This window comes from Macaca thibetana, chromosome 9 (genome assembly GCF_024542745.1).
Source record: "Macaca thibetana thibetana isolate TM-01 chromosome 9, ASM2454274v1, whole genome shotgun sequence".
NCBI classification, from domain to species: domain Eukaryota; kingdom Metazoa; phylum Chordata; class Mammalia; order Primates; family Cercopithecidae; genus Macaca; species Macaca thibetana.
This window is the reverse complement of record NC_065586.1, coordinates 31,060,046-31,080,976: the sequence shown is the minus strand read 5'-3', so window position 1 is coordinate 31,080,976 and position 20,931 is coordinate 31,060,046. Positions and strand designations below refer to the sequence as shown.

The 20,931-nt window shown below is 37.3% G+C and overlaps 2 long non-coding RNA genes across 2 annotated transcripts in view; both read left to right on the top strand.

Annotated features, from left to right (window-relative positions):
- Positions 1 to 20,931, top strand: part of LOC126963363 (uncharacterized) — a 162,259-nt gene that overhangs the window by 693 nt on the left and 140,635 nt on the right. The gene's annotated exons all lie outside the window — the stretch shown is intronic.
- Positions 4 to 11,137, top strand: LOC126963365 (uncharacterized). The gene is made up of 2 exons (XR_007729043.1): positions 4 to 270; positions 621 to 11,137. It is a non-coding gene; the product is annotated as an uncharacterized LOC126963365 (long non-coding RNA).

Here is a 20,931-nt window from a genome sequence, read left to right as displayed (position 1 = left end):
CCGCCTCCACCCCTCCCCCCTCCCCACCGCACCTGGTTTACGACACTCCCGGCTTTACGACATCACCTTCCTTACACCTAGAGGCGCTCGCTCTACGGCCGGAACCTTGTTGCTAGGGACTGGGCGGTTTGCGGCAACCGTGGGCACTGGTGAATTTGAATTGAGGGGCGAGGGAAAAGTTTTCCTCAGGTGTGGTGGGGTGAGGGAGGCGGGTGTTGGGAAACCGTGGGGACGTGGTCAGAAAGGCGACGGGCTGTCGGAGTTGGAAAGGTAAAGTTGGAGGCTCGGCGGCGTCCTGCCTCCGCGCTGGCCACACCCGCCGCGGCTGCCCGGGGCAGGGAGAGATCTGGCTGATTCTCTCTGGACCCTGTGCCCTCGGAGCTGCCCCTCCGAGCGCCCAGAGGTCTCCGCCTGCCTGCTTCCTGGAGGCAGGGCTACCATCAGTTCCACGCCTCGCGTGTCAGCCCCGCGCACCCCGGGGCCAAGGAAAGGGATCGCGGTCTGGACTCCCCGGGGAGTTCCCTTGAAGAGGGGAAGGGCAGTTTCGGGGACGGCGAGGACATGCGGCGCCCGGAGAGAGGCTACCTGACCCGCGCAGCCCGGACTCCCTTCCCTTCCAGGGACGCCCGGTTTCCCCCCAAGCGAACCAGGATGGGAAGTGACTTCAATGAGATTGAACTTCAGCTGGACTGAAAGAGAGGCTAGAAGTTCCGCTTGCCAGCAGCCTCGTTAGTAGAGCGGAATGAGTAATACCCACACGGTGCTTGTCTCACTTCCCCATCGGCACCCGGCCCTCACCTGCTGTCACCTCGGCCTCCCCCACCCGGTCCGCCCTCCCCGCCCTCCTCCTCGCGTAGATCCCTGGGATCCTAGGCGGCAGGACTCAGAGCTAAGCCTGTATCCGCAGGCCATGAATTCCTTCCTAAATGAGCGGTCATCGCTGTGCAGGACCTTAAGGCAAGAAGCATCGGCTGACAGATGTGATCTCTGAACCTGACAGATTGCTGATTTTATCTTATTTTATCCTTGACTTGGTAAAAGTTTGGGGATTTCTGAAAAGACCACGCAGATAACCACAAATATCAAGAAAGTTGTCTTCAGTGTTCAGTAGAATTTAGATTTAGGTTTCCTTCCTGCTTCCCACCTCCTTCGAATAAGGAAACGTCTTTGGGACCAACTTTATGGAATAAATGAGCTGTATTCCAAATAATATAAATTAACAATGTAGGAGTTATTGATAGAGAAACGGAGAAAACTGAAACATGACCAGAGTATTGGAAATAACGTAGTACATCACCTAGTACAGTGACACATAATAGGTGCTCAATAAATTTATGCTTACAATTTTTGCCACATCATGGCAGGATTTTTTTATTAGGTTAAAATTATCTTTTAAACACCTCCTGGAATTTTAGAATATTCGTTAATAATGTCTTCAAACCTTTCAACTGAAATAAATTTACAACTGAAGTCTGGTGATTTAAAGTTAGAAAGTTTAATCTTGAATGTAGATGAACATTTTCTCTCCCACATTTTCTTGGGCATTTTGAGAAGTAAATGCATTATTTATTGGTCCATGAAATGTGACTGTAAATATTCTTTGCTATACACGATGACTATATATCTGCATTCATCCTTAATGCCAAAACTAGAATCATTAGTCTTAATGATCATTTTAAGTACAGGCAGTCCTCGCTGTCCTCGATACCATGTTAACCGAAACTTGTGCATGTCAACACGGTGTCCTTTGCTTGGTTAAGTGTGAGCTCTTCCTCCCTTTTTAAGAGTTGTACAATGTTTTTCAGTCACCTACTGAATCAGGTCATAGACTATGGAATTGCCCCCACAGTAAGGAAAAAAAAAACAAAAAACTTTCCAACTCTAGCACACATTTTATCTACTCTTAAACTTAGGAAGTATTACAAATAGCATTTTCTCATGTTCTCTGGCCTATACCTCCCCTCTAAGCTTCCTTCAGTGTTCATTCTCACCTCGTAAAGAGATGAAGTGAAGAGACAAACAGAAGTCATTTTCTTCCTTTAGTGGCTTCTGGTTTAGTTAGTTTAGGCCAGACTCTGTGGACAAGTACCTTTTCAGGCAACTTTTTTTTATTCTTATTTCTATGTCCTCAACACCTAGTGGAGTATGTAGCCAATAGTAGGTGCTTAATAAACATTTCTTAAATTAATATTGTTGACCTTTTCTGACCCTGTTCTTGACAGTAAGATACATAATCTGCCTTCATCCCCTTAGTCCTTAGGAACAGCTAGAGTCATGGATGTGAAAGTGATTACTGTCATTAATATCCAGACTAAAATTGCTCGTGATTTTAGTTTCTCCACAATCATTTTCCCTAAACAATGAACTCTTTTCACCTTATTTTTAAAATATGCACAGTGAATATTACTGGTAGCCCAAATCTTCTAACATAAAATTTCCATTTTGTAAAAGCTTCTGATAAGTATGTAGGTTATGAATTGAATGTTTGATTATTATACTTTACTGTAATGTTCTTGAAAATATTGATATCTGGACTGGAAAGAAAACAGATGAAAGTAAATCTCAGAATAAATTACTGCTTTAAACATGATGCATGTGTGATGGTTGCTTCTTATCTCTTAAATATAACTAAAGAATAGGGGAAAAGTCTTTAGAATCTATTTATAAAAGAAGATTATTAAAATTTAGGCTTATTCAAATCCAATGGTAGGGGATACTAATATATGAGTTTAACATGTATCCTGCATTCTTGATTTTAGTAATTGTAGTGCTGTCATACAGCATACATGCAATATATATGCTTATTTTTAATATGTCAATGAAATGTTAACACTCTGCTGCTACTGAGCACTGGGATTATGTATGCTGAAGGGAAGATATTCTAGAAATGAATTGCTATACTAACTTTTCCAAATTTACGGGTAAAATGTAAATGGATAAAATAGTTCCAATACTGAGTTTTTTCTATAAATTTTTCATAAACCCTTTGCACCTGCTATTTGCTTTTCATATATGAATCATGTATAAATTAGGATAAAATTTGACATAAAATTATCTTAAATTTAAAATGTAGAGATTTCATGGTGATCCACATGAAGCATATCATTCCCACATACCTCTTCCAAAACACATTGAGAAGTGCAATGTATAATTCTCTAGTCTTCATCGAAATTTAAAGTTGGTTAATTTCATGGAAGGATAGCATGTAAATGTAACTCTTGAATTCAATACCTAATTTTAATCTTAGAGATTTTGAAGGAAAAGAATGTGATACATGTTATCCCTCAAAGTACAGAATTTAGAGGTCCCATAAAGCCGCTACTCAATTCTTGGCTCTGACCATGGCTCCTGACCTACGGTAATTCTGGATTTGTGGTTCACCGTGGAACAAAGAAGGGCAATGGTCATTTCACTGTTGCAGTCTCACCAAATTCTGCAGTCATTGAGTCAGGAAGGAAACATGACTACAGGATGATGCAGAACCCACAGTTGGCCATAGGACCCATGCCAGCCCTTCGAATACAGCCTCCCAGGAGGTATCACAGGGACAAATGTTTTCTCCATACTTTTTGATTTTGTTACATAGTTTACCACAAAATGGTTCTTACCCCTCTGGGGAATGAGGCTCCTATTTTTAATATAAGTCAATGAAATGTTAACACATGAAGTTTCTTACTTAGGGGGTGATTTTTCAGGAACGTGTCTAATACAGAGATAGATGTAAGTATAAATATATGGAGAAAGAGATTTGCAGGATGTCGGTGAACATCCAAAAAGTAAAACTAGTATTTTCCATGAAGTCACAATAATTAAAAAGGATTTCTTTCAAAGGCTGCCTCCATAGAAGTTAGACTGTAGTTTCTATTACTAATATTACTTACGAATATGAATAACATTTTTTTCTATACTTAATTATACGTTAGGTAACTTGAGAGGAAGCAACACGCATATTTTTGATTTAAGTGAATTTTAAGTATTCACCATGATATCGGGTCTGATAGCTGGTTTCTACCGCTGTTTTTTCTCTTTTGTCTTCATGTATTTCTTTTTTCTGTCATCTTGACTTCTTTTAGCAGCTAATTGATTCTGTTACAGAGTATGGCAGTTTCTTTGACCTAAAGTGCTGGCATTCTGCAAACCACAGATCCTCAGTTACAGTCTTTGCCTCTGTTCAATCCTTGGTGTACAGGCATTTATAATGTTTGCAGTCAGTAACAGGTTTTAGATGTTCTACCATTGTATTAAATTCACATGAGAAAGTTGGTGATAAATACCCTGTGTCCAATTATATGCACAACTTTAAGATCCCTGGTCACACCCTTCTCATTCTCTTCAGACCTCATGCCTCTATTTCTTTGCTCACTGTCTTTATCCTACTTACATAAATAGATCAGACACTGTGCCCCTCCCCACTGTTTTACTTTGTAATCATTCCCTTCCTCTGTCTTTCTTTGTCCCCGCTCTGTTTGGATCATTTCCCTTTCTCTTTTTGTTTAAAATTTTTTGAATCGTTCCAACTCTGTGAAATGCTTTGCTTTTTCATATTATCCTTGTTATGCTTTGTCCTTCAAAGTCCATTCTTTGCTTTTCCATGCTCTGCGAGGCTGACTTCTGTGGCAGTCACATCACCCAGGCTTCTTTGCCCTCTGGTTCCTATTTGGTTTCAGCCAATTTGGAGGCTTTGGCAAATGATCAGAGAAAGGAAAAAGAGAGAGGTCAGGATATTTATTCTATTCCCTGCTGCCTGGCTGTGGCTCTAGCTTCATTCCTCTACCTGAGGTCCCTGGCTCCTGTCTGACACCCTCATCCCATGGCCACAGGTCTTGCCAAGTTCCAGAAACTGCTTATTCTCTTTGTGTCTTCAGGCCCAGGGTGGTAATGGTTGATTGCTTCATCACTCCTTCTCCTAAAATCTGTCCACACCTTGTAAATCGTCTCTTCATTAAACTCTCTTCAGTGTATCCTTTGAATGTGCCATCTGCTTCCTGCCAGGACCCTGAGTAATATGCATATAGAAATAAAGCATTTTAACCTTATTTCTTATCAACCAATAATTCTGCTATTTCCATTAATTACAGTACTAATGTTAAATGTGATACAAATATCTTATGTCATTTGTTGAACAAGTATATACTCATGTTCTAATGTACGTACTTGCAAAATCTGGCAAATACTATCACATAGTAATTATTCAATAACCTATTTGTGGAATAATGACCTCTGCCTTAATCTAAAATCTAGACAAGATAACTTTTACATATTTAAAACAATGAGAGAAAAAAATCATACCACAGTATTAAGACAGAGCTAATTGTCCCTAATATGTTTCTTCCTCTTTTTAAATGATAGAACTGTCCATTTTTATCACATGGCCACTTGAAATAACTCTTAGCTGGGTGTGGTGGTTCATGCCTATAATCCCAGTGCTTTGGGAAGCCAAGGCAGGAGGATTGCTTAAGGCCAGGTGTTGGAGCCCAGCCTGGGCAACATAGTAAGATCTACTCTCTACAAAAAAATTTAAAATTAGCTAGGCCTCATAAAACACACCTACAGTTCCCAGCTACCCAAAAAGCTGAGGCAGGAGGATCACTTGAGCCCAGGAGTTCAAGGGTGAAGTGAGCTCTGATCACACAACTGCACTTCAGCTGGGGCAACAGAGTGAGACCTGCCTCTAGGAAAAAAAAAAAAAAATGGTTCTCTTTCTTTACTTGTGTGTATCTAGGTCTCACTATGCTGCTTAGTTCTGGCCAAAGAGATGTAAGTGGTGTGCACAACATTGACGAAGATCTTCAGAAAGAGATGCTTCACCATCCTTTCCCTTCTTCCTGTGGATTGAAATCCTGCTAGATTTTCTCAACTTGGGCAGAGTTGTCTAGAGCCCCTTAAGTCATGCAGAGCAAAAAGACCCAAGGAGCCCGATTCCTTGACACTGTGGAATACCATTACCAGCCCTGAACTTCCTTTTCCAGATTTTGCTTTCTCTTAGAAAGAAACAAATGTACATCTTGCTTCAGCTGCCATTCTCTTAGGTTTTCTGTCATATGCAGCCAAAGTTAATCCTGTTCCTTGTGGGAATGTGTATTTGTTTCCTATTGCTGCTGTTAAAAATTACCACAAACTTAGTGGATTAAAATAACATAAATTGGCCAGTCTCAGTGGCTCACACCTTTAATCCCAGCACTTTGGGAGGTCTAGGTTGGCAGATCGCTTGAGCTCAATGGTTCGAGACCAGCTGGGCAACATGGCGAAACCCTATGTCTACAAAAGATATAAAAATTAGCTGGGCATGGTGGCGCAGGCCTGTAATTCCAGCTACCTGGGAGGCTGAGGTGGGAAGATGACTTGAGCCCAGGAGGTAGAGGCTGCAGTGAGCCATGTTTGCACCACTGCATTCCAGTTTGGGCAACAGAGACCTCCAAAAAAAAAAAATTGTTTTAATTAAAAGAAAAGTAAATGTATTGTTTTACTATTTTGGAAGTGAGAAGTCCAAAACAGGTCTCACAAGACTCAAATCAAGGTTTTGGCGGAATTGAGTTCCCTCAGAAGGGCCTAGGGGAGACTCCATTTCCAGGCCTGCTTCAGCTTCTAGATGCTGCTCACACTCCTTGGTTTTAAGCCACTTCCTCGGTCCTCAAAGTCAGCAACATCCAACAGAGTCCTTTGCATCTTGCCAGCTTGCTTGTTCCTCTGTTCTGCCTCCCTCTTCCAGTTATAAGGGCCTTAGTGACTGAACTGGGCCCATCCAGATAATGCAAAATATCTCTTCATTTAAAGGTCAGCTGATTAGCATGCTTAATTCCCTCTACAATGTAAATTCCCCTTTGCCATATAACCAAATCTTTTCCCAGGTTTGGGGAATTAGGACGTGGATATCGTTGGGAGCCACTATTCTACCACTCACAGTATGCAAGTTTTGTATTTCATGATTGAGAAATATGTTTTATTTGTTCATCTTTAATTTGCAGATTTATAGCATTATGCTAATTGGTCATTACTCTGTATATAACATTTAGCATTGTGCCATGTAGAAGTTTTAATTGTTCATTAGTTCATTCAACTCATATTCTTTATTTTTATTTTTATTTATTTATTTTTGAGACAGTCTCCCTGTGTCACCCAGGCTGGAGTGCAGTGGCAGGATCTCGGCTCACTGCAACCTCTGCCTTCCAGGTCCAAGCATTCTCCTGCCTCAGTCTTCTGAGTAGCTGGGACTATAGGCGTGCAACACCATGCTCAGCTAATTTTTTGTATTTTTGGTAGAGACGGGGTTTTACCGTATTGGCCCGGCTGGTCTCGAACTCCTGACTTCAGGTGATTCACCCGCCTTGGCCTCTCAAAGTGCTGGAATTACAGGTCAACTAATATTCTTGAGCATATTCTATGTGGCAGATACTGCATGGAACTATAAATGCCTAATATGGTCCCTGATCTCAAGAAGCTTACAAGTTTGTGGGAGAAACATATTAAAAGGCTGATACACAAATGTCAAGGAAATATGGTGTACCTAAGAGAAAGATCTAAACAAACCCAGAGTCAAGGAAATCTTTCTTGGAGAAGTAATAGTGTTGTCAGAAGAGTAGGAGAAGAGAGTATTAAAGGCAGAAGTCACAGCATATGCAGAAATCTCACAATGAAAGAATAGTGCTTTGCAGTACAAATCCAATAGCATTAAAGCATTGAATAAAATGGGCTCATAGTTCCAGATGAGGCCTTAGAGGTCGGTAAGCAGGAGCTAAACCGTACAAAGGTGCTAAGGATGTGGGACGTTACATTGAAAGCACCTGTAGGCCATGAAGGGCCTTGAAGTTAAGAGCGTCTACCATATGGAAGATGTGAATTAGTGTTCTGTGAGGGAAACGAAAAAGTGAGCAGGACAGCGTCAAGAGAACTTAACTTTTTACAAAATATCAGTTGTTATTTTAGACACGGGATACATGTGCAGGTTTGTTACGTGGATATATTGCACCCAGGTAGTCAGCATAGTAACCAGTATGTAGTTTCTCTAGTAGTCTGCAGTGCCTGTTGTTCCCATATTTATGTCCATGTGTACTCCATGCTTAGCTCCCATTTGTAAGTGAGAACATGTGGTATTTGTATTTTTCTGTTCCTGCATTAATTTTGAATAATCATGTAAGAAGGAATAATTCTGCAAGGAAAAGCAACACAAAAATAAGATGTGACTTTGCAAATTAAGCACACATGAACAATAATATTTGCAGATTATCTTTTTTTTTCTCTTTTTTGAGACAGGGTCCTGCTCTGTTGCCCAGGCTGGAGTGCAGTGGTGCGATCATGACTCACTGCAGCCTTGACCTCCTAGGCTTGAGTGATCTTCCCACCTCATCCTCCCAAGTACCTGGGACTACAGGCGTGCACCACCATGCCTGCTAATTTTTTGTACTTTTTGTAGAGACGGGGTTTCGCCATGTTGCCCAGGCTGGTCTAAAACTCGTGGGCTCAAACAATCCTCACACTTTGGCCTCCCAAAGTGCTGAGATTACAGGAATGGGCCTGCACACGCAGGGTGGATTATTTTAGCAAGTAGTGCTGCACTGCTGCTAAAAGTTCAGCAATATAAAGCATAATTAATATTTCCCATGTTTACAATATTAATGAAGTTGTTCCAGGTGATACATTTTTATAGTGGGCTTTCCAGGTCCTAATACTGCCTTAGTACATGGCATGCCCTCAAAAGTATATGATATATGAATTAATATAAAAAGGAGTCCCCAATGTATTTTTTAATACTTGCTATTTTTTCACTATTATATTTACTGCAGCTTAACATATACTAATGTCCTGTCATTCAGATTCTGCATCTTCTAGATTACCTGACGTATTTCTGAGAAGGCAAATTAGTTTTCTTTCCCTGGATTTCAGATTATCTCAGCACTTCTCCGGGTGTATCAGAATTCTTGGGGATTAGACAACCACCTCCTGGTATGGACTCAGAATACCCAAGAATACCCAGAATAGCTAGTAATTCCCTCACATACGTCAGGGTACTTTGTACATATCACTACTATGGCATTTATCACTTTTGTTTTGTTTTTGTTTGTTTTTGTTTTTAGACAGAGTTTTGCTCTTATTGCCCAGGCCGGAGTGGATGGCACGATCTTGGCTCACTGCAACCTCCGTCTCCCAGGTTCAAGCGATTCTCCTTCCTCAGCCCCCCGAGTAGCTGGGATTACAGGGCACGTGCTGCCATGCCTAGCTCATTTTTGTACTTTTAGGAGAGACGGGGTTTCACCATGTTGATCAGGCTGGTTTCAAACTCCTGACCTCGTGATCTGCCTGCCTCGGCCTCCCAAAGTGCTGGGATTACAGGCATGAGTCACTGCGCCCGGCCACATTTATCACTTTTATTATTATTATTTTTTTAACATCTGTCTCCTAGTCTGAGCTTTCATTTTTGCATTTGTTATTCGGAAAGCATTGTCTGATGAGAAGTACACTCAATAATTGTAGAAAAGAGGGAAGGTTTCTGCAGTTGGTAAAACATTCCAGCCCAGAAGTTTTATGAAGGGCAAAAGGGACAGTGTATGTGAAGTGTTTTATGTAGGATCTGGCACATGGTAAAAATATATGAAAGGTAACAAAAACAGCAAAAGCAGACTCTCAGGAAAGATTAGAGTCAAATAGTAAGGGCATAATCCACTAGATTTCTACACAGTGCCTTTCTGTTCAAGGCTTAACGATGAGATCGTTTGTATCCCTGAAAATGTCACTTCAGGCATAGTTGTATTAATTCTAACCTAAAGAGCAAAAAGAAGAGATAGTAACATGCTGTTTGTTTAACACTTGTTGGAATATTATGTTGTCTAGAAATACTATTAGCTTACATTAGCTTTATTATTTAAGAAACTGTCTAAACAATAAGTAAACTTCCAATTTGAATGGTTCTAGCATAAAGAAAAGACAGATAATTAAGGTGTTGGATATCCCAAGTACACTGATTTGATCTTTACAAATTTTATGAATGTATTAAGTTATCACATGTTCCTCAAAACTGTGCACATCTATTCTGCATCAATAAAAAATAAGTAAACTTTTTACCTTAGGATAAATTAACAGTATTTGCAATGCAGTTAGATGGCATAGGATTCTTATCATTCTTACACAATTCTTTTTAAAAATACAAGTTGCTGGGCATGATGGCTCATGCCTGTAATCCCAGCACTTTAGGAAGTCAAGCCAGGAGGATTGCTTGAGTCCAGGAGTTTGAGACCAGCCTGGGCAACATAGTGAAACCTTGTCTCTATGAAAAATAAAATTAGCCAGGCATGGTGGTACATACCTGTAGTCCCAGCTACTCAGCAGGCTGAAGCAGGAGGATCCCTTGAACACAGGAGGTCGAGGCTGCAGTGAGCTGAGATTGTGCCGTTGCTTTCCAACTTGGACAACAAGTGAGGCCCAGTCTCAGAAAAAAAAAAAAAAAAAAAAAAAAAAGGCACAAGTTAAAGACTATAATATAAATATTAAGACTTATTTTTGTTTCTTGGTTTGCAGCAATTCAAACTCGTCCAAGCCAAATGATTGGAATTTTTAATAAGGATATAAGAGATTTTGTTTTTTTCACAGACCCTGAGAGTAGACGTGTACGCAGGTCACACAAGTGAAGAATCGGAACACCTTTAGATAGGCAAAAAGCACCCCTCCATTTCTTGCCTCTGTGTCTGTCTGTGCTTCTGTTTTGTTTTCTTTCAGGGTCTACTGCTGTGCATGAAGGTGGTATGGACTCAGAACTCTGAGGTCTGAGGAGACAAATACCCACCATAACAACATCACACAATACCTAGAGTCAAAGCAATTATCCCTATTCCTACCCCCAACTGAGTTATTCAGTAAAACCTGCATTATTGAATCTTTTTTCCCATGTATAGTTTATATAGTTACATAACAATTAGTCTTTTCCATACACTTAGGAGAACTACATGTAATTTAGTATTATGCTGTTTTAACTGACATGTCACATACATTTTCCTGATACAGGTACATAGCCTTTATATTTGTCCTTTTTCACTTGTCTGCTATGTTTCTCAAATTGATATACTGTCATTTCCTAAGCCAGTTATTTATTGTTGAACATTTAAATTACTCCCTTTTTTGTTTTTTAAATAAACATTGTTATGATATAGTTTTCGTTTGGTTGGTTTTTGATCATTTCCTGGGAAAGTGTTCTCAAAACTGAAATTACTGAATCAGTGGGAGTGAACACAGTTGTGTCTTTTAAAATATTTTATCAGCTTCCTCTCAAGAAGGATTGTACCAATGTGTGTTGCCAGTAGAATTATATGAGTTTGTCTCACCATGCTTCAAAATTTTTCAAAACTGGTAGCTTATTCACACTGGAACATATGAATTGTTCAACATTTTAGAATATATATACATATATGGAATATATATAGTCCATATATATATATATATATATGTATGAAAACACTTAAGTGGACCAATCACAAACATATGTAAATATCTAATAAATTTCATCACTGATTAAGCCAGTGATCCTGCTAGCTAAGTATCTTGAGACCTAGTTAAGGTCTTTTGTGTTAAATTCACCAATAGGGTTTCAAAAAAAAATGTTACTTTTTATATCTGAAGGCTTTTGCAAAGGAATGGCTTTCATTTTATGACCAGTTTTGTCTCTGAAATTATCTGCCTAGACTTTGGCCAAGGTGTTCTATTAATTGTCAAATGTGATTGAATTTAATCACATGTTTCTTTCTAGGTTACTTTATAAGGTGTTCCTGCACATCATAAAAAATGCCCACAAGGAGTCAAATTACTTTATTCCTAGATTTGATACTGTTTTATATTATTGCTATATAGGCTTAGATAAGTATGTTGTTTTACCTTCAGAAGACATATTTTAGCTACAGGTAAAGCCATTCTTAATTATAATAGTATATAAAGCATACACATGGGAAACCAACATTATTCAGCATGTTTTACTCTTACTGACAACAATTTATGTTTTTTTAATATTGTAAATAGTTCTGGAATTTTATTATTTTCTGTATATTGAATTACATTAAATAAGTAACTTTTCTCTTTAGTAGCTTATTTCCTGAATCTGCCCATTTGATAATCATGCTTTTGATTGGTAAGCACCAATAAATATCTATATTAATTTCTAAAAAGTAATGTCATAAAATATGGAAGATTTTCTGGCAGACATTTTCATTAGCCAACTGGTGACATTTTTAGTAAATGCCAAAAAGTAATGTATGAATATATAAAACATCAACTGTTTAGCATAAACTTTATAAATAACAGAAATGGCTAGTAGAAGAAAGTATACAGATATTGTCTGCTAAAATAAATATTTATAAATTGACTAGATGAAAAAATATTAGTCTCTTGAACTGACTGAACAAATTGATTATAGTTCTGGTTTTGTTTTCTGTGTCTGTGGAAGTCATAGTAAATCAAGAAAACGTACAGTTTTAATTCTGTTTTTTTCCTTACTACCTAGTTTGCTTACATTTTTTTGTCCTCCCTTGAACTCACTTTCTCCAGACTTTGGGTATGTCATGGGCATAAATCAAACCACTCAGATCCACTTTTGAAGGTTGGTGTTGCTTTTAAAGCATGTCCTTGTATCTGTTCTCCTTCCACTGCTAGTCATTACAGAACTGACCAAAAGCTATCAACCAGACAAAAGCTTCTGATGCAAAGAATTTGACAACACATTAGCTAGAAAACTATTCCCTGAATAATACAAAATCGATTGAAGCCTTTCCCCCACGTATAACATTATTCTGCCATTCCATTCATTTCTGCATTCCTCCTTTGTATAGTCTTGGGAAACATAGATCAGTGATGTAGCAGCGAAAGACGTCATGATACCAAATAGGAAACAAGGATTTGGAAGACACTTTGGACCTCTTAATTTCCAGGCCACTTGATAGCAGATACAGTTCATTACACAAGAAAATTGCTTGATCTTGGGAAAAGGGGGTGCTGGAGGTGAGGGAAAATGAGTTAGTCACCAAGACAGTTCACCTTGCAATTCAATCATTTAGATCTAACTGGAGAATGATTGCTGCCATGTTCCAGAAAAGGAATGAAAGCCTCATTTCACAATAAGATGGTGAATTATACATCTTCTGAGTTTAGATTCTAGAAGAAAGGAAGGTTCTTTATTCCCAACCTTGCTCCCCTCCCCATCTACCCATTATTATTCATAACTACAAATCCCATGGTTAAATTCTGTTGTACTCAATAAACATAAACTCAGAGCTCTGCCAGGACAATATTCTAAAGCATAAAGTGTAAATACTCAGAAAAAAATATGAGAAGTATTCTATTGGATATTTTGTTATATGTTCAGTATTTATATAAATGTTTGCATAATATACACAATTTTGAATGACTTAATTCTTTCTGTACCTCCTCTTCTCTAGTTAGGCAGTTCTGTGAACACAAAACATCTCCTTCTCTGACGTTTCACTTGTCAGGAAGATCCTTTCATTTCCCACCTTTTACCCCTCCGCATCTGTCCTTTATTCTTTTTTAATTCCCCTGGTCTCTGACCACCCTCCTCAAATTTCTACCATATTTATGTTATAATCAATTGTTCCATGCCTTATGCTATAAACACTTTTATGATAGACATCATAACTAATAACTTCTGTTATAGTGATGAGCACATCTGAAAAACATATTTTAAAAATAGCTATACCATGGATATACCATCTATGACTGGTATGGGACAGGAGTTCTAATTGGAAACTGATATAGAAGGAGATCACAGTTTGTCTCAGAGGAGTTAATAACCTGAACCTAACCCAATAAGAAGCACAAAGGCTGAAGAAGTGATAACTCTTTTTAAAAGAGCTACCGAGGATTAACCATTACATTTTAGAACCATTGCATATGGTGTTTGTATATTGTATATCTGAGTCCTGTGAGCTAAGGAAAAAAGATTGATTTTTGAAACAGGCATCTTTACCATGGTTAGGCAAAATCAAAAAGGGAAATAGTGGTCAGAAGTTGATAGATGTCCACTATCAAAAACAACTTAAACTCTGAATTAGAGTTTAATAGCTCTGGAAGAAAAATGGATCTAGATTGCCCATGAATGTAAGGACACATAACAATACATCTCTGGAGTTATGGAGACAGAAAAGGTCAAGAGTGTATCTTCTTGAGAGTGTACCTTTCATGGAGACAACTAAGCTGGGAGAAAAGCTAATATTCCATTGCTAGTAGCATAACCCACAAATATCATTAAAAAATTCTTTTGGAACATAAAAAATTTATGTTAATGTAGTATATGGAACCAAGAGGTAATAATTATAGTAGTTCCTTTTGGACCAAAATAAATTGCCAACCACATATATAATTAATTTTCAGAACTCTCAAGGTATTATGTCTTCAATATGCATCTTCTAAATTAGTTAAATAGACAAATCAATACATGGGAGAAATAGGGGTGAAGGAAAGAAAATTTTTTGACGATATCACAAGACATAGTTGTCATAGGAAGAAATTTAAACAGCAGGGAAACCTTTCTCAAAAAGATGTATCACAAGATTATCGCTAGTCAAAAATGACTGCAGAGTAGAAAGAAATCTCAGAAGTCTACCAAAAAGGTAATTTAGGCAAAGGGAAGGAAGGAAGGGAGGGACGAAGGGAAGAAGGGAGGGAAGGAGGGAGGAAAAAGAAAAGAATTCCCTCCACCACATTTAAAAAAAAGTTTTAGGACACTTAAAGAGTAAAATGAAACAAAGTGTGGATTAACTGAATATCTCAGAAAAATGATTATGATAAAAAGATAAGGGCCTAGCGACATATCCAAAGGGGAACAATAAACTGGAAAGAATGTAAATATAAATACAACTAATACAATTTTTCCATAAAGAAATGTCAACAGAGAATATCTTTTAAAAGTTGTTCCAGTGCTGAGAAACCTAGATACTCACTTGCAGAATGAAATTAGACCCTTATCTCATATCTTATACAAAAATCAACTCAAAATGGGTTAAAGACTTAAACATAAGATCTGAAACTGTGAAACTACTCAAAGAAAACATAGGGAAACAGCTCTATGACATTGGTCTGGGCAATGATTGTTTTGGATATGATGACAAAAACACAGGCAACAAAAGCAAACATATAATAGACAAATGGCATTACATCAAAACACAAAGCTCTGCATAGCAAAGGAAACAATCCACAGAGTAAAGAGATAACCAATAGAATGGGAGAAATATTTGCAAAGCATTTATCTGATAAGGGGTTAATATCCAAAATACATAAGGTACTCAAACAACTCAGTAGAAATAAAACAACTCAAAAAATGAACAAAGTACCTGAATAAATAGACATTTCTCTAAAGATGACATACAAATGGCCAATAGATAGATGAAAAAATGCTTAACATCACCAATCACAAAACTACAATGAATTATTACCTCCTACTTGTTAGAACGGTGATTAACAAAAATGAAAGAGAACAAGTGATGGCAAGGATGTGGAGAAAAGGGAACCCTTGTACACTGTTGGTTGGAATGTAAATTAGTACAGCCACTATGAGAAACAATATGGAAGTTTCTCAAAAATAGAACTTTTATATGGTCCAGCAATCTCACCACTGCCATATATATCTGAAGGAAATGAAATCAATATGTCGAAGAGATATCTGCACTACCAAGTTCACTTCAACATTATTCACAATAGCCAACTTGAGTTTCCATCAAAGGATGAATGGATAAGGAAAATGTGGTATATGCACACAATAGAATATTACTCAGCCCTAAAGCAGGAAATCCTGTCATTTGTGACAATGTGGATGAACCTGAAAGGCATTATATTAAGAGAAATAAGTCAGGCACAGAAAGAGAAATAATGAATGATTTCGCTTATATATGGAATCTAAACAGTTGAACTCATAGATGCAGGAAGTAGAATGGTGGTCACCAGTGGCTAGAGGGTAGAGAAGTTGGGGAGATGTTGGTCAGAGGATACAAAATTTCTGTTAGGAGGAATAAATTCAAGAGCTCTGTTGTACATCATAGTGCCTATAGTTAATAACAATATAGTATATATTTGAAAATTGCTAAGAGAGTAGACTTTAAGTTTTGTCAACAGAAAAAGTATACGAGATGAGGCATATGTTAATTAGCTTGACTTAGCCTATCCATAATGTATCTGTTTATCAAAAGATGTTCTACATCATAATTATATACAATTTTGTCAATTTAAAAAAAGTCATCCAAGTCATTAACAATGGTCTCAGAAAAAAGAAATCACAGTGAAATTAAATGATTATTTAAGGGATTCTGAGTAGAGCTAACTATTGGTTTCAGGCATAGTAATTATTGTTCTTTCAGTCGAGAGGAAGGTCAATGTAGTAGGTCATTGCAGAAAATACTGCTAGAATGTTTTTAGAAAACTGGATAGAGCTGCATACCTATGTAGGATAAAATATTAAGAGAACAAATATTAAGCCAAATATGTCAAAACGTGCCGTTTAACCTTCTAACCCTAGTTTGGATCCAAGGGAAAGTGCCTAATCTTTTTTAAAGAGAGATACTTAAGAAGAATTCCTTTATTCATTTATCTGACAAATATTTATTGACCTGCTTCTACGTACCCAGGCACTGTTCTAAGTTCTTAATATTCATTAAGGAATCAGATAGACAAAAAGCTCTGCCTAGCAGAATTTGTATTATAGTAAATAAGACACATAACATGCAACAAATGCAATAAATAGGTAAATTATATAATGTGTTTGAAGAGGATTAAATGCTATGAAAAAATAGAGCCGGGTAAGAGTGATTGGAGTTGCAGAAGTATTGTGATTTCCTCTTTTAAGTTACAAGACATGAAAACTTGAGTGCCTCTCCATGTTTTCAGAAAGGTGCACACCACGTATATCAAGGGGAATGTCTGTGGAACAGGCATGTTGAGGGCGGGGGGTGTCCAGTAAATGAGTGTTTGATTTTTAACTACTCAATAATTATTGATTGGTTCAAAGCAGTTGTTACAGCAGAAAGTAAGTTGTAGAATTCTTATAATAGAAATACATAGTTTTTCACGAGTTCTATAATAAACAAAATCTGTGATGTCTCCCATTAATTGAATCCCTAACACCTGTTCTCTTTATTTACCTTACTTTTATTTTTCATTTTGTCAGATACTATTTCACTACTGTTTTAAAACAGAATAATTGAACATATGTGCAGTTTTAGTCACAAAATATTTACATTTTTTCATCAGTGTTAATGCTAATATAATCATCTATGTTTGTATGTTTATGAGGAATAATTTATTTAACGACCACAGATAAATATGTACAGCTCCTCTGTTTGAGCAGGGACTGAAGAATATGAAGAGATTTACTAACTCAGGGATAGGCCAGGGCCCTTTGGCTTGGCTTCATGTATCTTTTTGCTTAGCTCTTTTAATTTCATACGCCTGTGTTACTGCCGTAATAGTCTCAGTAGGGGTTATTGTTAATGACACTCAAATTCAAGACCATATAGATATTAGAACCTCTGTTTTTTTTTTTTCTCAACCCTTGAAAAAACATTAGAATTAAGAAAGTAATGTATTATTATTAAACTACGGTAATAATAGCTCTAAAGAGCTTTATGTTCTTTACCAGTTAAAATCTCACTTAATCCTCATAGTAACATTATGATGTCAGGATGTCAGTGTTCCTTGGAACCTGAGAATCAAAGAGGTGACTTTATCAAGGTCACCAAACTAGTGGGGTTAGTTAGGGGTTGGGTCAAGAAGAATACTACACAGTAACAAACAACAACAAACACCTAAGTTATTTCTGTTTAAGGAACTTGGTTTGTTGTAAAACCTGAAAAAGTATTTAATAGAGTTTACCAAATCTAGATTTAGCATATTGTTTAAGTCAGTGCCTGTCATTACATGACTAAGCATCTTTCCTTTCACTCCACTGTTCCTGTTTCCTGCCCCAGCCAGCAGCTCTGCTCACCTTATCTCACCTTTCCTTTTCATCTCAGGAGGGCAGGGACAGAACTGTTCTAATCTCCAGCAAGGGAATCAACCAAGTATGTAAAAAGAATTGTAGTTGGCTTATTTTTAATGTTATGCTCACTTAGTTTATGAACTGTAAACTTTTTAAAGGTGAAATGTAACTCTTACCCGGCTCTATTTTTTCATAGCATTTAATCCTCTTCACATACATTATATAATTTATCTATTTATTGCATTTGTTGCATGTTCCGTGTCTCATTTACTATAATATGAATTCTGCTAGGCAGAGATTTTTGTCTCTTCTATATCATCTCTTCTATAATAATTCTTAATCATAATTTTTAAGCTTGAAAAATTCTCAAATGATATTGTAACAATTAGTATTTCAAAGCCAGTCTTTAAACACTCTCTCTATAATTTATGAATGAAACCAAAATTTTAGAGTTGAAATTTGTAAAATATTCCAGTCCCAATTATTACAGATGTAGAATTGCTAAACACTGGGTCATTTTAGTCTTCTACTATCAATTAATGAGTTTCTAGAAGATTAATTGCCATAGGCTTTGCCTCAGGTCTCTCTTTCCTAAGTCCAGTCATTAACTAGACTTGCGAAAGGATAACCTACCGCATTTTGTTTTTTGAAACAGCAGCAACAAAAATTACTATTCTTGAAATCTAAAGGATTTTTTTCTTGCAGTTCAAAAATTTTAGAGTCTTTTAAGACTCTCTTTTTGCACTCTACTAAGAAATTGGTAAACAAATTTAATTGCATATTGAATAATGAGATAAATTTAGCATTATCCAACAGGAATGACCCACCTACCCACTCCCAGGTGAAAGCATTGTATTATTTATTGAATGTCTCTAAAGATTAAACTAACTTCCCAGGTAAGGAGACTTAGCCTCATTCCAGATCTTTACAGGATTATTAGGATAGTCTTCCTTATTGTTCAAATAGGTACTACTTATGGATTTGGGGATTTTCTGCCTGGTTTTCTTCTTAACTAGAAAGAAGGTAAGTCCCTCTCCTTGAATATGGAATTCCATAGCCTCTCATCTACTCAAGGACTTTGATCCTGAACTTAACCTCCTTTCTTCTGCATCAGTATCCCCCTCAGTAATACAACGTGCTATAATGTTGTTCCATCCAGTGGTTGGTTCTCTGTCCTCGTACTCCTTCTGGGGGCAAATCCTCACAGTTGGTCCTCTATCCTCTTTGAAATATTTCCTGCACTTGGCCTGTAGGACACCATGCTGTATTCTCCCGGTTTCCCTAATGTTTTTGTAGTTGCTCCTTTCAGGTTTCCTTACTTGTTGGTCCTCCTCTCCCCAAACTATCAACATTAGACTGCCAGGGCCCAGTCCTTGCATATCTTTCCTTCTCTGTCCATATACCTTCTCTAAGCAATAAATATTCTTAGCTTTATGCCAATCATCTATATGCCAGTGGCTCCCAAATAAATATCTCCAGTCTGAATCAATTAACTCCAGGCTCAGTTGGCCTCTTTATTTGAATGGCTAATAGACACTGCAAACTTAAACTTCCCCAAACTGACCTTCTGATACCAACCCCACTCACCAAATCTGTTCCTTCTGCAATCTCAATCTTTTATTTCACACAGTAGTAATTCCATCCTTTGAAAGGCTTGGGCCAAAACCTTGGGGGTTAAACTTGATTATTCTTTTTCTTAAACCCCTTGTTCAATTATTTAGAAAACTCGTATGTTCTTTTTTCAAAATACATCCAGAATTTGACTACTTTAAATCAGTTCACCTCCCACTACCTGGACTTAGCCACTGTCATCACTCGTATTGTTATCATCTCCCCTGCTGGCATTTCTTGTTTCTACCTTTGTCATCTTTCAGCCTATTTCAATAGAGCAGCCAAAGTAATTCTGTGAAAACATAAGTAGATCATGGTTTTTGTTCAAAACTTCCAATGACTTCACCTCTTAGTAAATTATAGCCAACGTTCTTACAATGGTCTTCAAGGTCTGCATGATCTGTCCACACCCAACTTTCCAACGTTACGTCCTGCAGTCTCCATCCTTCACTATTCTAGCCACATCCATCTCCTCAATGCTCCTTGAATATACCAGGTATGTTCCTGCCTTAGAGCAGGGGTTAGGCTTTTCAGATTCCAAAGACTATTCTAAATCTAAATAATTTAATAGAGACTCTCCAGAAATCCTAATAAGAGCATTCTCATAAAATGTACTACTACCTTAATCATATACTCATTTTTAAATGCCCTTATTAAAAGGAATTCTAAACAGAGTACTTCATTCTCCTGGGTTATTTCCAAAAATCTGATATAAACAATTATGAGACTAACTAGAAAAACATCTAACAGAGTTATTTGATGTCTGATATGTACATGCTAACTATGAGTGATTTAACTAAAAGCATCTAAATACGGTCAGCAAGTGTTTATTTAGTATCTATTAAATGCTAGCATCTACTCTAAACTCAGATTTCAGGTCGTGTGTTTGGGGGATACAGTGGTAAAAGATACATGTATGTGTGTGCATGTATATGCATGTGTGTATATGTGTATATATAGAGAGAGAAAGAAAATGAGAGAGAAACTGGAGAAGGCCCAAGTGATTCTGAAAAAGGGACTATTAAATGCCTTTGTCCAAAAGGAAATATAACATATGGTTATTAAATGAATCCAAGAATGTAAGTTTTGTTCAACATCATAATATTAATTAATGAATTCATCATATTAACAAAATAAAAATGATCTCAATCTTGATAATTTTAAGATCACCTTGATTCCCTCCATCTCAAATTTGCATAAAACACCTCTGATAAATTCAACGTTCATTAATGATGTAAAGAAAACTCTTTAAAAACTAGGAATAGAAAGAAATTTACTTAATCTGACAAAGAGTACCTGAAAAAACCTAGTATCTCTCACTAGTATCCAAGTGAAATAATGATGTCTGATCAGTATTATAATGG